Raw genomic sequence first — 13,265 nt, forward strand, 5'->3', positions numbered from 1 at the left:
TTTTGATTTGACAGAGACTAACTAGGACTGTGTTTTCTTTATTATTTGATTTTAGAGACAACTCCCAACTTAGCTAGTAGGATTTTTTTCAAACCCTGAAAATTGAATAAAGGTTTTACAAATTGTACCTTTTGTGTCAGTGTCATACTTGTGATACCATGCCTCCCTTACAAATGGTGTCGTGAGTGGGATACGACTCAATTGAGACAAATTGGGGGACCCTAAAATTCCAGAAACTCAGTCATAGAGCCTCAGACACCTTTACCGCTACAAAAGAATCCATAGGCTTTGATATTTGTAGCAGTAGAGAAGCCACTTCCCTCCTGGGAGAAGAGGGATGATTCCCACAAACTTAGTTCTAATATCCCCTGCGGGTTGTTATATAAGATTGTCCCCAAAATCTGGCATAGCCTGTAAATTTGGTCTAGATTACCTAGAAGGTGTTATAGACCCAGTCTTTCGGGGAGATAAATGTTCTCTTACAGAACCATGGTGAAATCCCTTTTTAAATATTTCCTGGGGATATGATAAGATATTTTATTTATAGCACACCTATACACAAGTGTTTCAAGAGCGACGAGGCATGGGAGGGGTACAAGGGAGGACAAGACAATGATCTTACTAGGCCCAGTGACATTGAGAATGTGCAAGTGCAGGGGAGAAGGAATGGGGGAAGTGATAGAGGTAGGGGAGGAGTGGAAAGTGATAAACACGGGAACAAAACAAGAAGGTAGTGCGGCCAGTGGGTGGCAAGTGCAAGAATTAAGCACAGACAACAGATGTCAGTAAGTGCAGGTAAGGGGACTGTTGGGTTGCAGATACAGACCCAATTGCAGGGGTTCCTGTACGGGAGCCAGTGCGGGTATGCAGCTGGGTAGGAAGGGATCAGGGTCCGAAGTCAGAGGGTAGCCAGGTGGCCAGTGCAGTAACAGACAGAGATCAGCCAGGAAGAGGAAGAGAGATGGCAGAAGCAAAGAGGAAGGTCTTGAGATGCTTCCGGAACCGAAGATGGTCCTCCTCAAGTTTAAGAGATACAGGGAGGCTGTTCCAGATGGAGGCCTCAGCTGAGAAAAGAGATTTACCACCAACTCGTTGCTTGGAGAAGCGACTAACCCTGAGGGAGTTGGAGGAGCAAAGACCTCGAGTGGGAAGGTATTTACAAAGGGAGAGCTCAAGGTATTGCAGACCCAGGCCCCAGAAGGCCTTGCGGATAATGCAGAGCATCTTGAACTTAATCCATGGAGCCAATGGGAGCCAATGAAGAGATTTCAGGGCTGGAGAGATACGATCCCTGGGATTGAGGCTGAGGACAAGTCTTGCAGTTCTGTTCTAGATGAGTGACAGAGGGCGGAGTGTAGTAGCAAGCTGGTGTAGGAAGAGGCTGTTGCAGTAGTCCAGCCTAGAGAGAACCAGAGCTCTAGAGAAAGTGAGTTTCTGGGGGAATGAGAGGAAAGGAATAATACCTATGGGGAGGTGCAGTTGGTAGTTTGACTTCTTAGAGATGTCAGAGATGTGAGGAGAAAAGGAAAGTGTGGAGTCGAAAAAGACCCCAAGGTTCTTAGCCTCGCAGGTGGGAGCAGGAAGAGGGCCAAGGGAGGCCAGCCAGAGAGTGGCAGGAAATGAGGGTGCAGGAGTGCAGATGAGGAGGAAATCTGTCTTACTGGCATTAAGACAGAGGTCGCTGGCGGCGCACCACTCCTGGATTGCAGACAGACAGTCAGAGTTGAGAGAGGGGGAAGAGGTGACAGAGGGGAGTCTGAAAACGTGTCATCCGCATAGCACTGAAAGTTGGAGCAGAGAGCAGCAATACGGTGGGTGAGGAGAGCCGGGTATTGGTTGAAAAGCCTGGGAGAGAGGTTAGACCCCTGGGGAACACCACAGGTAGAGAGTGAGATAAGAGGAAAGAAAGGACACAAGTTGGACCTCCGAGGGTCGGTAAGAGAGGAATGAGGTCAGCCAGTCCAGGTCCTGGTCAGTGATACCCAGGTTATCAAGAAGGGAGTTGAACAGGATGGCATGTTTGACCGTGTCAAAGGCAGAGAGAGATTGAGTAGGATGAGGACAGAGGGGATATTAGAATCAAGGTTGGAGAGCAGGTCATCACGGATGTTCAGGAGAGCAATTTCCGTGATTCTGGCTGCTCTGAAGCCAGATTGATGGTCATGGAGACAACCAACAGAATCAGTGTGGAGGTTTAGCTGGGAGATAGCCAACTTTTCCAGGGGTTTGCCCAGGAAAGGAGTGATACAGATCGGACAATAGTTAGCCCGGCAGGAGGGGTCAGCTGAGGGTTTCTTTAGAAGAGGATGCACAAGAGAGTTATTCAGGGTGAAGGTAAGGCTCCAGTGGTGAAGGAGTGATTGCGGAAGTCAGCCAGGGCAGGAGCGAGGGTGTCGATATGGTCCTTGATGGTTTTCGACAAACACGGAACAACCTGTTTATTTTTATTTTTTTAAATGTTAAACTTTCTTTTTGATTTATCTTCATTCCCTGTTTTGACAAGACTTTCTGTCCTGGGTTTTAGAGATGAAATGAGAGGCCATGGCCATACTGCGGCAGGATTGGCCAGCTCCTTGCAGATTTTAAAGAGTTTGGCCGAGTTGTTAGATGCCGCAGAGATGCAAGCTTGGATGTGGGCTCTTTTCCTAGTGCAGACAGTCGATATTGCCTTTGGAGCAGGCAGCAGACCAGTTTGTCAGAGGATGAACAAGATGCCCGCCATTTCCTCTCAGCCACCCTACACTTGCGTTTAAGGGTGATGAGGTCAGAGTCATACCAAGAGTTGCACTTGGCTTTGGGTTTCAAGCGGATCCTCATGACAGGGGCAAGATCTTCGAGACTATCAGAGTTAGCCGAGTGGAGCTTGGAAAGGGATGTGTCAGGATGTGAGTCAGCCAGAGGATGAGGAGGGGAAGAAAAAGTGGCAGTGAACGCCTCAACTGACATGCGCTTCTTGGGCCGGATGACCGAGAATGTAAGTGGCAGTGCTGGAGCAGACTTGGCCTGAGCGGTGGAGAAGCAGAGATTGGAGGAAAGGAGAAAGTGATCGCTCCAGGAGAGGAGTGGTGAGGCGGTTAGAGAGGTGTAGGTCTGAGGAGATGAGAACATCCATAGTGTGCCCTGCAGAGTGAGTTGGGCCAGAGGGAAGAACAGAAAGAGAGAGAGAGTCGCAGAGGTCACGAAACAGTCCAGAGGAGGGACAGGAAGCATCCAGGTGGATGTTGAGGTCTCCAAGGAGGAGGACTTGATCAGTTGAGGCCAGGAAGGAGGAGGAGAGGTTGGTCCACTCAGAGAGGAAAGAGGTAGTCTGACCAGGAGGTTGATAGATAGTAGCAATGTTGAGAGAGTGACCAGGAGAGAGAGAAAGCCTGCAGACAAGACATTCAAAGGAGGAGTAGGACCGCATAGGAATCACAGAGGCAGGAATCCACTCCGGGAAGATCAAGCCTACACACCCACCGGGACAGTTGGATCTGAGCACGGAGAGGATCTTGTAGCCATCAGGGAGGAGAGTGTCAAAGCTTGTGACAGAGCTGGCCGTGAACCATGTCTCGGTGAGACAGAGGACATCAAGGTCGAGTTCTTCAAGGAGGCGGCAGATGTCAGAGGAGTGCTTGACAGCCGAGCAAGAGTTGAAAGTGGCAATATGGAGAAGGTTGCCAACTTTGAAAGAATTCCAGGGAGGGGTACAAATCACACCCTGCGGAGGTGTAGAGGGAGCCCGGGGGAGCAGAAGAGGAGGGAGGAGAGGGCAAGGTAGCCAACGAGGAGGCAGCAGTGGGAGGCAAGGAAGCTGGAGAAGAGAGAGAAGGCACAGCAGGGGAAGGAAGGAAGTTGATGAGGCATGGAAAGCATCTATCAAAGAGGTGGAGGTTGGCATGGGGGCCTTGGACCAAGACGGTGCCTTTCAGGTAAACATAAATGATGACCTGAGAAGAGTGGAAGGAGGACAGGCGGGCCTCCAACCGGGTGCCACCATTAATGGGTGAGGAGGAGAAAGGAGAAAGCACAGAAACCATATGAAGAGTTCATAGGTCTGGCGAAGGAACAACAAAGGGGATGTTGGTGAGGGTCTGTCTGGAGGAAGCACTGGTATAGGTGTCAATGATTGGGAGACCAGGGTTAGAGACCAAATATCCTTTCAGGGAGATATAAATGTTCTCTTACAGAACCATGGCGAAAGCCCATTTGAAATATGTCCTGGGGACAAACTTGCACAGGGAATTCTTGAGAAAGCTCTATTTCCCCATTTTGAGGAAAGAATTGAACCAGAGGAAACTGAGAGAAGTAACTTAGGCTTTGGAGAGGCTGATGAGAAACCATTGTACCATCGAGGAAAAAAAGGAAGAGTAACCTACCTTCCTTCCCAACCCAGCCTTCACCCAGTGAAATTATCCAGCACTAACAGAGGCTTTCTTACAAGTAATTCATGAGGGAGAAGGACAAGAAAAGAGGAGCCCTGTTATTTCTTCCGGAAACAAGGATTACTACATAGAAGGGAAACATCCAGGGAAGGCCTAAGTAAGACTCAATTAGTAACACCAAAAACCCATCGAAAAATCATGCTAGAGATAGCACACTCTCATTTGACAGGGGGGCACTTACGACAATCTAAAACCCAATCTCACATCAGTGGGAAATTCTATTGGCCGGATATCCATGCTGACATAAAGAACTTCATTCAGACATGCAAGATATGCCTAAAAAACAGCTCACATATTGCTCTACCTGCCCCTCTGGACCCATTGCTGATAATAGAAGTCTCCTTCTCTAGAATCGGGATAGATATCATTGGACCATTGAAACCTTTTGAGGAAAGAATTGAACCAGAGGTAACTGAGAGAAGTAACTTAGTCTTTGGAGAGGCTGATTAGAAACCATCGTACCATCGAGTAAAAAAAGGAAAAGTAACCTACCATCCTTCCCAACCCAGCCTTCACCCAGTGAAATTATCCAGTACTCACAGAGGCTTTCTTACAAGTAATTTGCGAGGGAGAAGGACCAGAAAAGAGGAGCCCCGTTATTTCATCCGGAAACAAGTATTACTACATAGAAGGGAACCGTCCACGGAAGGCCTAAGTAAGACTCAATTAGTAATACCCAAAACCCATCGAAAAATTGTGCTAGAGATTGCACACTCTCATTTTACAAGGGGGCACTTACGACAATCTAAAACCCAGCTCACATCAGTAGTAAATTCTATTGACCGGATATCCATGCTGACATAAAGAGCTTCATTCAGACATGCAAGATATGCCAAAAAAACAGCTCACATATTCCTCGGTGTCCAGTTAAAGGATCGAATACGAAAGGATTGAATGCAAAAGGTGAGAGTCAATAGGATCGAAAACAAAGGTTCGAAAACATTTCTTTTTTTAATTATATCATTTTTTGGGGGTTTTCGTTTAGGTAAAAAAAAGTGGTTTTTACCACAAAAACAGGGGTTTGCGGGGGACTCCCCCCCAAAAAAAAATGTGTAAAAAAAAAAAAAAAAATTACCAACCTTTTGCCTTTTGTTTTTGTCCTTTTGATTTGACCCTTTTGTCATTCGAACCTTTTGATTCGATACTTTGACCTATAACCATATTCCTCTACCTGCCCCTCTGGACCCATTACCGATAATAGAAGTCCCCTTCTCTAGAATCGGGATGGATATCATTGGACCGTTGGAAACTTCAAAACTGGGTAGTAAATATGTTCTTGTAATCGTTGATTACGCTGCCCGTTACCCAGAAGCCTTCGCCATGCAGAACAACACAACCAAGCACATTTTAAAACACCTGTTGATGTTTTTCTTCTAGGGTTGGTTTCCTGAATGAAATTCTAATGGATCAAGGATCCCATTTCATGAGTAAGCTGATAGGTGAAGGTAAGGAATTACTACACAATACCACCTTAAGAACCTCAGTTTACCACCCCAAAATGGACAGATTGGTAGAGAGATTTAATAAGACCCTCAAAATTCTTCTGAGAAAGTTAGTAGATGAGGATGGGAAGGACTTGGATTGTATGATTCTGTGGGCCTTATTTGCCATGAGAAAGACCCATCAGGCATCCACCGGTTTCTCCCCTTTTGAGTTACTCTACAGGAGAGAGCCACGAGATGTCTTACACATGCTCCGGGAGACCTAGGTAGAAAGAGAAGAGGTACCAATCCCCCTCTCACAAACAGCTACCCGATTATGAGAGCACATGAGACTCGTCCGGAGTCTAATCCACACTCATATGGAGAAATCTCAAACCCAATGTCAGACAGTCCCACCGGCTCCTCACCTGATTCTTATGTGTGAAGTATGTGTGGATGACTCTGTAAGTGGTTTTGGTCTACCCTTCTTCTTCTTGGTACTCTTACTTTCCTTGTAGAGGTAAGGCCTGCCACGAGGAGAAGCCACTATGCCTGACAGGTGACAGCTAAAAGTAAGCGTCCCCCCAAATTCAATAGGAACTCCCCAATGAAAGTCAATAACGGACACACCCCAGGAGGGAAGGAGACCAGGACCAAGTGCGGGTGAAGATAAAAAGTAATGTTTATCCAAAACCAAAATAGGGAAAGCAGAGAACTCTGCAAACTGCGAGCGCGCTCTGCCATAACATCAAAAAATGCACATTATATTACAAAATCACGCCGTCTATGACGTGTGCTATAGGTGATACATTGAGTTTCGCCCATTGGACAGTATCCATTCTGTAGGGACGGTGCTCCCGGATTGGCTGGCACAGTGCTGATTACTTAATGGAGCACATGGGTCAGCTAGGCTCATCTGGGTGAGGTGCAGGGTCAGGCGTGATGTCCAAGTCACGAAGATATACCCTACTTAACATTCTGCCCTTGTGGCCACACGTACCTTGCATACAAGAGTGATATCACTAGACGTTTCACCTAGACAATAAAAAGTGAGACTACTTGGATTGGTGCCTAATTCATTTACCATATTATTTTGACACATTCATTATAAAGTTCCTCAGATCCCATGAGAGGATGGCTTATTGTTTGTTAGTGAAAAGAGAATATATTGCCACACATGGGATCAGGGGTCTGGGGTGATCTGGGGTGGTACATTGATAAAGGGCCTTCAGTCTTTGCATCAAAAGGCTTTGGGGTAAGGGGCTTATTGTCGATATTTCCTTGATCAGAGTCCGGGGGTGCGAGGCGAGTTCATGGTAACATCATATGTCAAAGGGCTGAGGGGAGGGTGGATAATTGGTGCAGGCTCAGCGGAAGGGTGAGAGGGTAAATTCCTAGCATCACAGCATCAGTGAAACAACGGCCTTTAGCTGTCAGCCCAGCCTGAGGAGGGAGGGTGGTGGGGGCTGAGTGCACGGCTCTGCAGGAGAGGGGAAAGAAGGCCCTGTGGCTTGCTGCCTGTCCACTTTGCGGGGTTACATACGAATCATTAGAATGCGAGGTAGAGTTAGGCCAGTGTGGTTGCAGGTATATCGAATAATATGCAAACTATGATCATAATATAGGTTACACATTTATTTTTATCACAAGTAACACCTTACCAAATACACTCTATCTACAACAGCCTTGTGGCTTTACTGTTTTTACATTATACACATTTTAGACCTATATGCTAGTTGAACATGTTTGAAAAACATACATATATTGGAAAACCAGTGCGTAGCTGGATCTTGTATTTTGCATCATATTGAACAAGTAAATTAACATATCATACATCAGCGTGAGTGTTTGGCAGAGAATAGGATTTTTCCAATAGTATGGGGCCTAGGCATATAACTAATAGCTTTGTGCGCAGTAAAATAGTTTTAGATCTTCTTGTTTCGTTTCATATAATGGACTCCTTCATACACAACTACAGGAGGGGATTATAACCCTTACAGAGGGATTAGCGTTGTGGGTGAACCAGAGTGGTAAACAGACGTGGTGTATGTATCTGTTACTTCAAAAGGAGAGCAAGGTTGGGGGGTTATCCACAGTGTATGTCATAAATGAGGGGTCTTCAAGGGGACGGGACATGTTTGTGGAGATTTATCGTTTTCCTCAAACCCAGGCCTTCGCCCGGTCATTCACAGGTCAGCGATGAACTGCGGAAGGTGATACAGTGTTTATCTTGTAGTTTGTTTGCGCCTCTTCTCCCGTGGGAACAGGCCTACTGCAGGGACGCAGAGGGGAGGAGGGTGAGGGAGATGACTGGCTCGCTGTGCGCGATCTCGAGGGGAGAGCTCCAGCTCTGCAGGCAACCTTTGTCCATGAGGCCTGTGGTACGATGTACAAAATGGAGTCTGGTTGTGATACCAAATGGAGTCTGGGATCAGCCTTGTGGCCGAGGTATGCATCCATATGGGTCGTCCCGCAGCCATCCCGCATCCCTGGCCACAGGCGCAAGGTTGGCTGGAAGACGAATCATAATCTGCTAGTGGGTTGGAATGGAGGGGAGGGGGTCTTGAACACCTTTCCTCCCATACACAGCCATGGCAAGGGACTCACTCCCGGGACACCCAACAAAAACTTGAAACAGACGTTGCTGTCTTGGACTGCAGGAATGATAAGGCACGCAGGATCAGGTTGTGAATATCCAATATCTCTCAATTAGATAGAGGCAGGTGAGCACAAGAACACAGAAGGAAGACTAGTCTTTCTAGAAATAGGCAGGAGAGAGAGAGTACAACCTTCCGATGCAGACGGGAAGCAGCAGCAAGTTAAGTAGTGAGAAAGGAATAGACGATGGCAGAAAGGCACGGAAAGGACAGAGGAGATCAAAGGTGGAGAACAAGAAGGATTCCTGGAGGAAAGCTACTCAGACCGTCTTACCGACAAGAGAACTGGGGTTGCAACACGCCGCTTCGGAGTGCCGGACTGTTGACAAACCCGGTATGGGAGGCCATGATGGAAAAAAGCTAGAGCGAACAGTAACATTGTCGGAACAACGTAATAGCACATCAATGGTGGCGCGTTCCTCTTTTCCACAAACACCAGAAGGGTGAAGCTGTGATGGCCAAAAGCAATGTACATACGATAAGGGGGTAAATCGAAGATCATTTTCAGTATGAAAGAAAGTGTTAGTCCTATTACTTACCTCTGAAAATAAACGTGTTTGAAAGTGGCGTGGACCCTATAAGGTACTAGAGTAAACAGGAACCTGTACCTATAAATAGTACAACCTGATAGAAGGTAAAAGACTCATCTCTACCACGTAAATCTTCTGAAAGAGTGAAAGACAATCCTTCAGCTACTACCTCTTCTATATTATCTTGCATAAGCAAGAGAATTTTACCAACCGTATTACCGCATTCCTCGATGTATTCTGTGAAAAGCCAGGGAGAGAACATGATAGGTACCACTATATCAGAACCCCAAAAGGGAAAGTGGTCAATTTGAAGCCATACAGACGCCCATAAGCACGAAAGCAGGTAGTGATTGATGAGGTTAACATTTTTTAAAGGCAAACATCATCGAACCCTCTTCGAGTCCAGGGGCCTCACCTATTGTGTTGGTGACTAAATCTGATCACTCGTGGAGGTTTTGCATAGACATTAGGGAGGTCAACACCTTCTCCGCCTTCAATACCTATCCTATGCCACGTATCGATGATTTAATAGAAACACCACATTCTTGACAACCCTAGATTTAACCAAGGGATATTGGCAGGTCCCTGTGGATGGACCTTATAAGGAAAGGACAGTTTCATTGATGCCAATAGGACTATTCCAATTCAAAGTCCTCCCTTTTGGATAACTGTTAGGGAGAATTCTCCAAATGTGCTAATTTCCCTTACATTTTGAGATCCCCAGCAACTTTGCTGGATTTATGCGATTTGATTTTTTTACCTGGAAAGAGTGTGAGCCTTTTTTCCCATTCTTTCATATATTTTGATGTGTATTGTACTTATGTGTTCTTTGGATATGGTGTTTTAAACAAACTCCATGGCATCATCTTTTTCTGTGTGTCACACAGCACCTTCAGTGCAGTGGCACAGGGGTGTCTTTCAGACTCCCCAAGGTTTAAATACCTTCTCTGGGACTGACTACTGTCTCCCAGAGTATGTAAAGTTAAATTGACTTTACTAGTCTCTTTAAATTTACTGACCCAGCACACACTATCTTCCTATAGGGTGCTGGAGGGGTTACTTAGCTTCCCCCCGAGTCAAAACACTCATGTAACAGTAAAAGGTTACCTTTTATTACTTTAAATGGCTGGTGGCAGTGGTTTAGATCAACTACCGTGATTTTTCCCGACCGCTAACAACGGTAGCTAAAAATCAAGAGTAGCCATGTTTTTCAATATGGCGCCCAAGACCTATCTGTAAAAACAGACTTCGGTCAACTTTTTGTTGCCATTTCTTTTAGGAAAAGTCCTTCTTGTGTTTGTCTCTGTGTGCCAAACCAGCTTTGGTCCCTTTGTTCATGCCCTTAGGTAGGCTTCTGTGCTGAAGCGCTCCTCTGGTGCCAGAGTGTCTGGGGTGGACAGGATGTGAGGGAGGTGCCCGAAACTCCCTGTGCTTAGTCTCCTAGGAGACCTGAATGCACTCTGGTGTGATTGGCCGGCCGGCTGTCCAGCAAGGACAGCCACCCTGCTGGGTGAGTGACAGCCAGGCTGAATGAATGGGGGGAAAACTGTTTAAAAGCAGGTCTCTGGGACTTGGAAAGCAGAGTCGACCACTGGAACGAAAGAACCGAAGAGGAGAGGAAGGAAGAGGACTGCTGCAACTCCTGGACGACCGATGAAGCTCTGCTGCAGGTCCGAATTGCCTGAAACTCCGACGACAGAGAAGCCCTTCAAGGTTAACTTCTTCCCTTGAGTTTGGTGGGAGCAACCAACTCGCAAGCCACCTGGACACCATCCTATTCTGGTCGGATTTTCAGCAGTGTGCAAAGGGAAGGAAGCCAGGGGGACTTTAAGGCACTCAGACCTTAAACCGACGTCTTGCTACAGCTTTTGGCCTCTTCCCTGGGCAGTGCAGGAACCTCCCGATGTCCTCCTTCTTGTCCCCACGACTGAATCTCAGGAACAGCGAGATCTGCTCGAACTGCCAGGAACAACTGCCTCAGCTACAGCTGTCTTCATTTAAAAAGGTACTGTGAAAACGCGGTCCGGAAATCTTTTCGGCCATTGAGAAAGTGCATGAAACTTTCCTCAACTACGAAGGCTTGTCCTTCCCTAAACATTCATCAAACTTTTCGCCGAGCCAAATCATTTAAAAATCTGTGGCAAAGACTTAACCGTTGCATACCAGAACTGTGCTGTCCTATACAAAAAACTACTAACCATTGACTTTGGCCCAGGCCTATTGAGAAGAATTGCTGGTTGTATTTAACTTGAACCCTTTGCCCTGCCTATGATTGTATTTGGGTTGTCTATTCTTATAACCATGTCTTTTCCTTCCTTTTCTAAGTATGTAAAGTGCCATTTTGCTCACACTTCATTTTGGAGCTACACTTGTTTAGTTACTGACCAGTTGGATTTGTGTGGTGTATTAGTGTGTGATATTGAGCTGCTTGTGCTAGTGTAATGTTTTATAAATGATTGAGTAAATAAATGTATATTCTTTTACTGAGAAATCTTGAGTAAGTGTTTACTTGAATCACTGTATTGGGTGGTCCATTGTGTAATTTGTTCTACTGCTCACTTAAACTCTTGAGATAAGTCTGGCTGCTCAGCCATCGCTACCCCTTTACTGTGTAGTACAAGCTTGTACCAAAGGTGAAATTGTGCTTACACTTGTAGTCCTAATTACCTGTAGTGGTCCCAAAGGGCACTGCAGGTGATTCTGCCTAACAATAGCATGGGGCCACAGTAACTTTCCAATGACTCGTGGACATTACAGCATTATTACGATTTCTGTGGGGCCTATATTGACGACATAGTCATTTATAGCAAGACTTGGGAAACCTATCTTTTCCATCTGTCTACTATTATGAGAACCCTCTGAGAGGACTGCTTAGCTGCCAATCCATCAAAATGTAAGTTAGCTCAGTTACCAGTGAACTACCTAGGCTTCTTTGTAGGGAATGACAGTGACCAGCCCCAACAAGAAAAAGTGAAAGCCATCCTAGATGCTCCCACAACCAAGACCAAGAGAGACTTCAGGGCATTCCTAGGATTGATTGGATGTTATCGTAGGTTTATCCCAAATTCTTCAGATCAAACAGCCAGACTGACAGACAAGCTAAGAAACGTAGAACCACAGAAGATTCATTGGACTGAAGAGGACGATGCACTAACCTGAAACAGACCTTATGACAAAACCCAATATTAGAAGTAGTAGACTTCTCAAAGGAATTTGTATTACAGACCGATGCCTCCCTCACAGGGTCAGGAGCAATACTATCACAAATACACGATGGATTAGAGCACCTCAGCCTATTCACTAGTCGTAAACTCTACCCCCGTGAAAAGAACTACTCTGCGTTGGAACTGGAAGCCCCTACCATCAAATGAGCAATTGTCCACCTTAGGTACTAGCTTCTAGGGAGAAAATTCAGACTCATCACTGACCACTCATCTTTGGTATGGATAAGTCAACAAAAGGACTCTAACCCTTCAGTCATGCAATGGTTCTTAGACCTTGCAACCCTACTGTTTCACTGTGGAACACAGAGAAGGTAAGGAATAGGGGAACACCGATTTATTTTCCCAGTTTCCCCGTGAAACAGATGTGGCTACATCGCATACGGTAAGGGTATGTGAGAAACCAAAGGGTGTCTCACCTACTAGTCCACGGGGATCACTCTCTCAGGTGGCCAGGGCACAGCCATCGCCTTTGGATCAAGACCCTGGGGGTGGACCAGTGTGGGAGGATCATCTGGGTGAGGGCTCTTCGGGGAGTGGGGTGAGGTCGACCAATGGTGAGATGTGGTATTCCCCCCTTTCCCAAACCCATGATCCCTCCTATTTCATAGGATTCTCTGATGTCCCAACTCCCCGCCCCCCTTTTTCTACACAAACACTGGGCCGTGGAAGAGGACGACTGAGAGCATCAAGGCTAACCCTTATATATCTACTTGGACATGTCCCGCTAATTGGGTCAGGCAAAGTAAGGCATACATGTGGTACTGTGAGAAACCTGAAGGTGTCTCCCTAGCTACTCCCTGCGGATCTGTCATCCAGGTGGCCAGGACACGGCTATCGCTATTGGATCCAGTTCCTGGGGGTGGACCAGTGAGGAGGATGACCTGGATGGGGGGTCCTTGGGGAGTGGAAGTGGGACACTGACGGGTGAGACGTGGTATCCCCCTTCTTTCAACACCTTTTCCCCATCCTACCACATGGGATATTTCAAAAACTGCCCCCCCTTTTCCGA

The sequence above is a fragment of the Ambystoma mexicanum genome, chromosome 7q (genome assembly GCF_040938575.1).
Source record: "Ambystoma mexicanum isolate Mex_15411 chromosome 7q, UKY_AmexF1_1, whole genome shotgun sequence".
In the NCBI taxonomy this organism is placed as follows: domain Eukaryota; kingdom Metazoa; phylum Chordata; class Amphibia; order Caudata; family Ambystomatidae; genus Ambystoma; species Ambystoma mexicanum.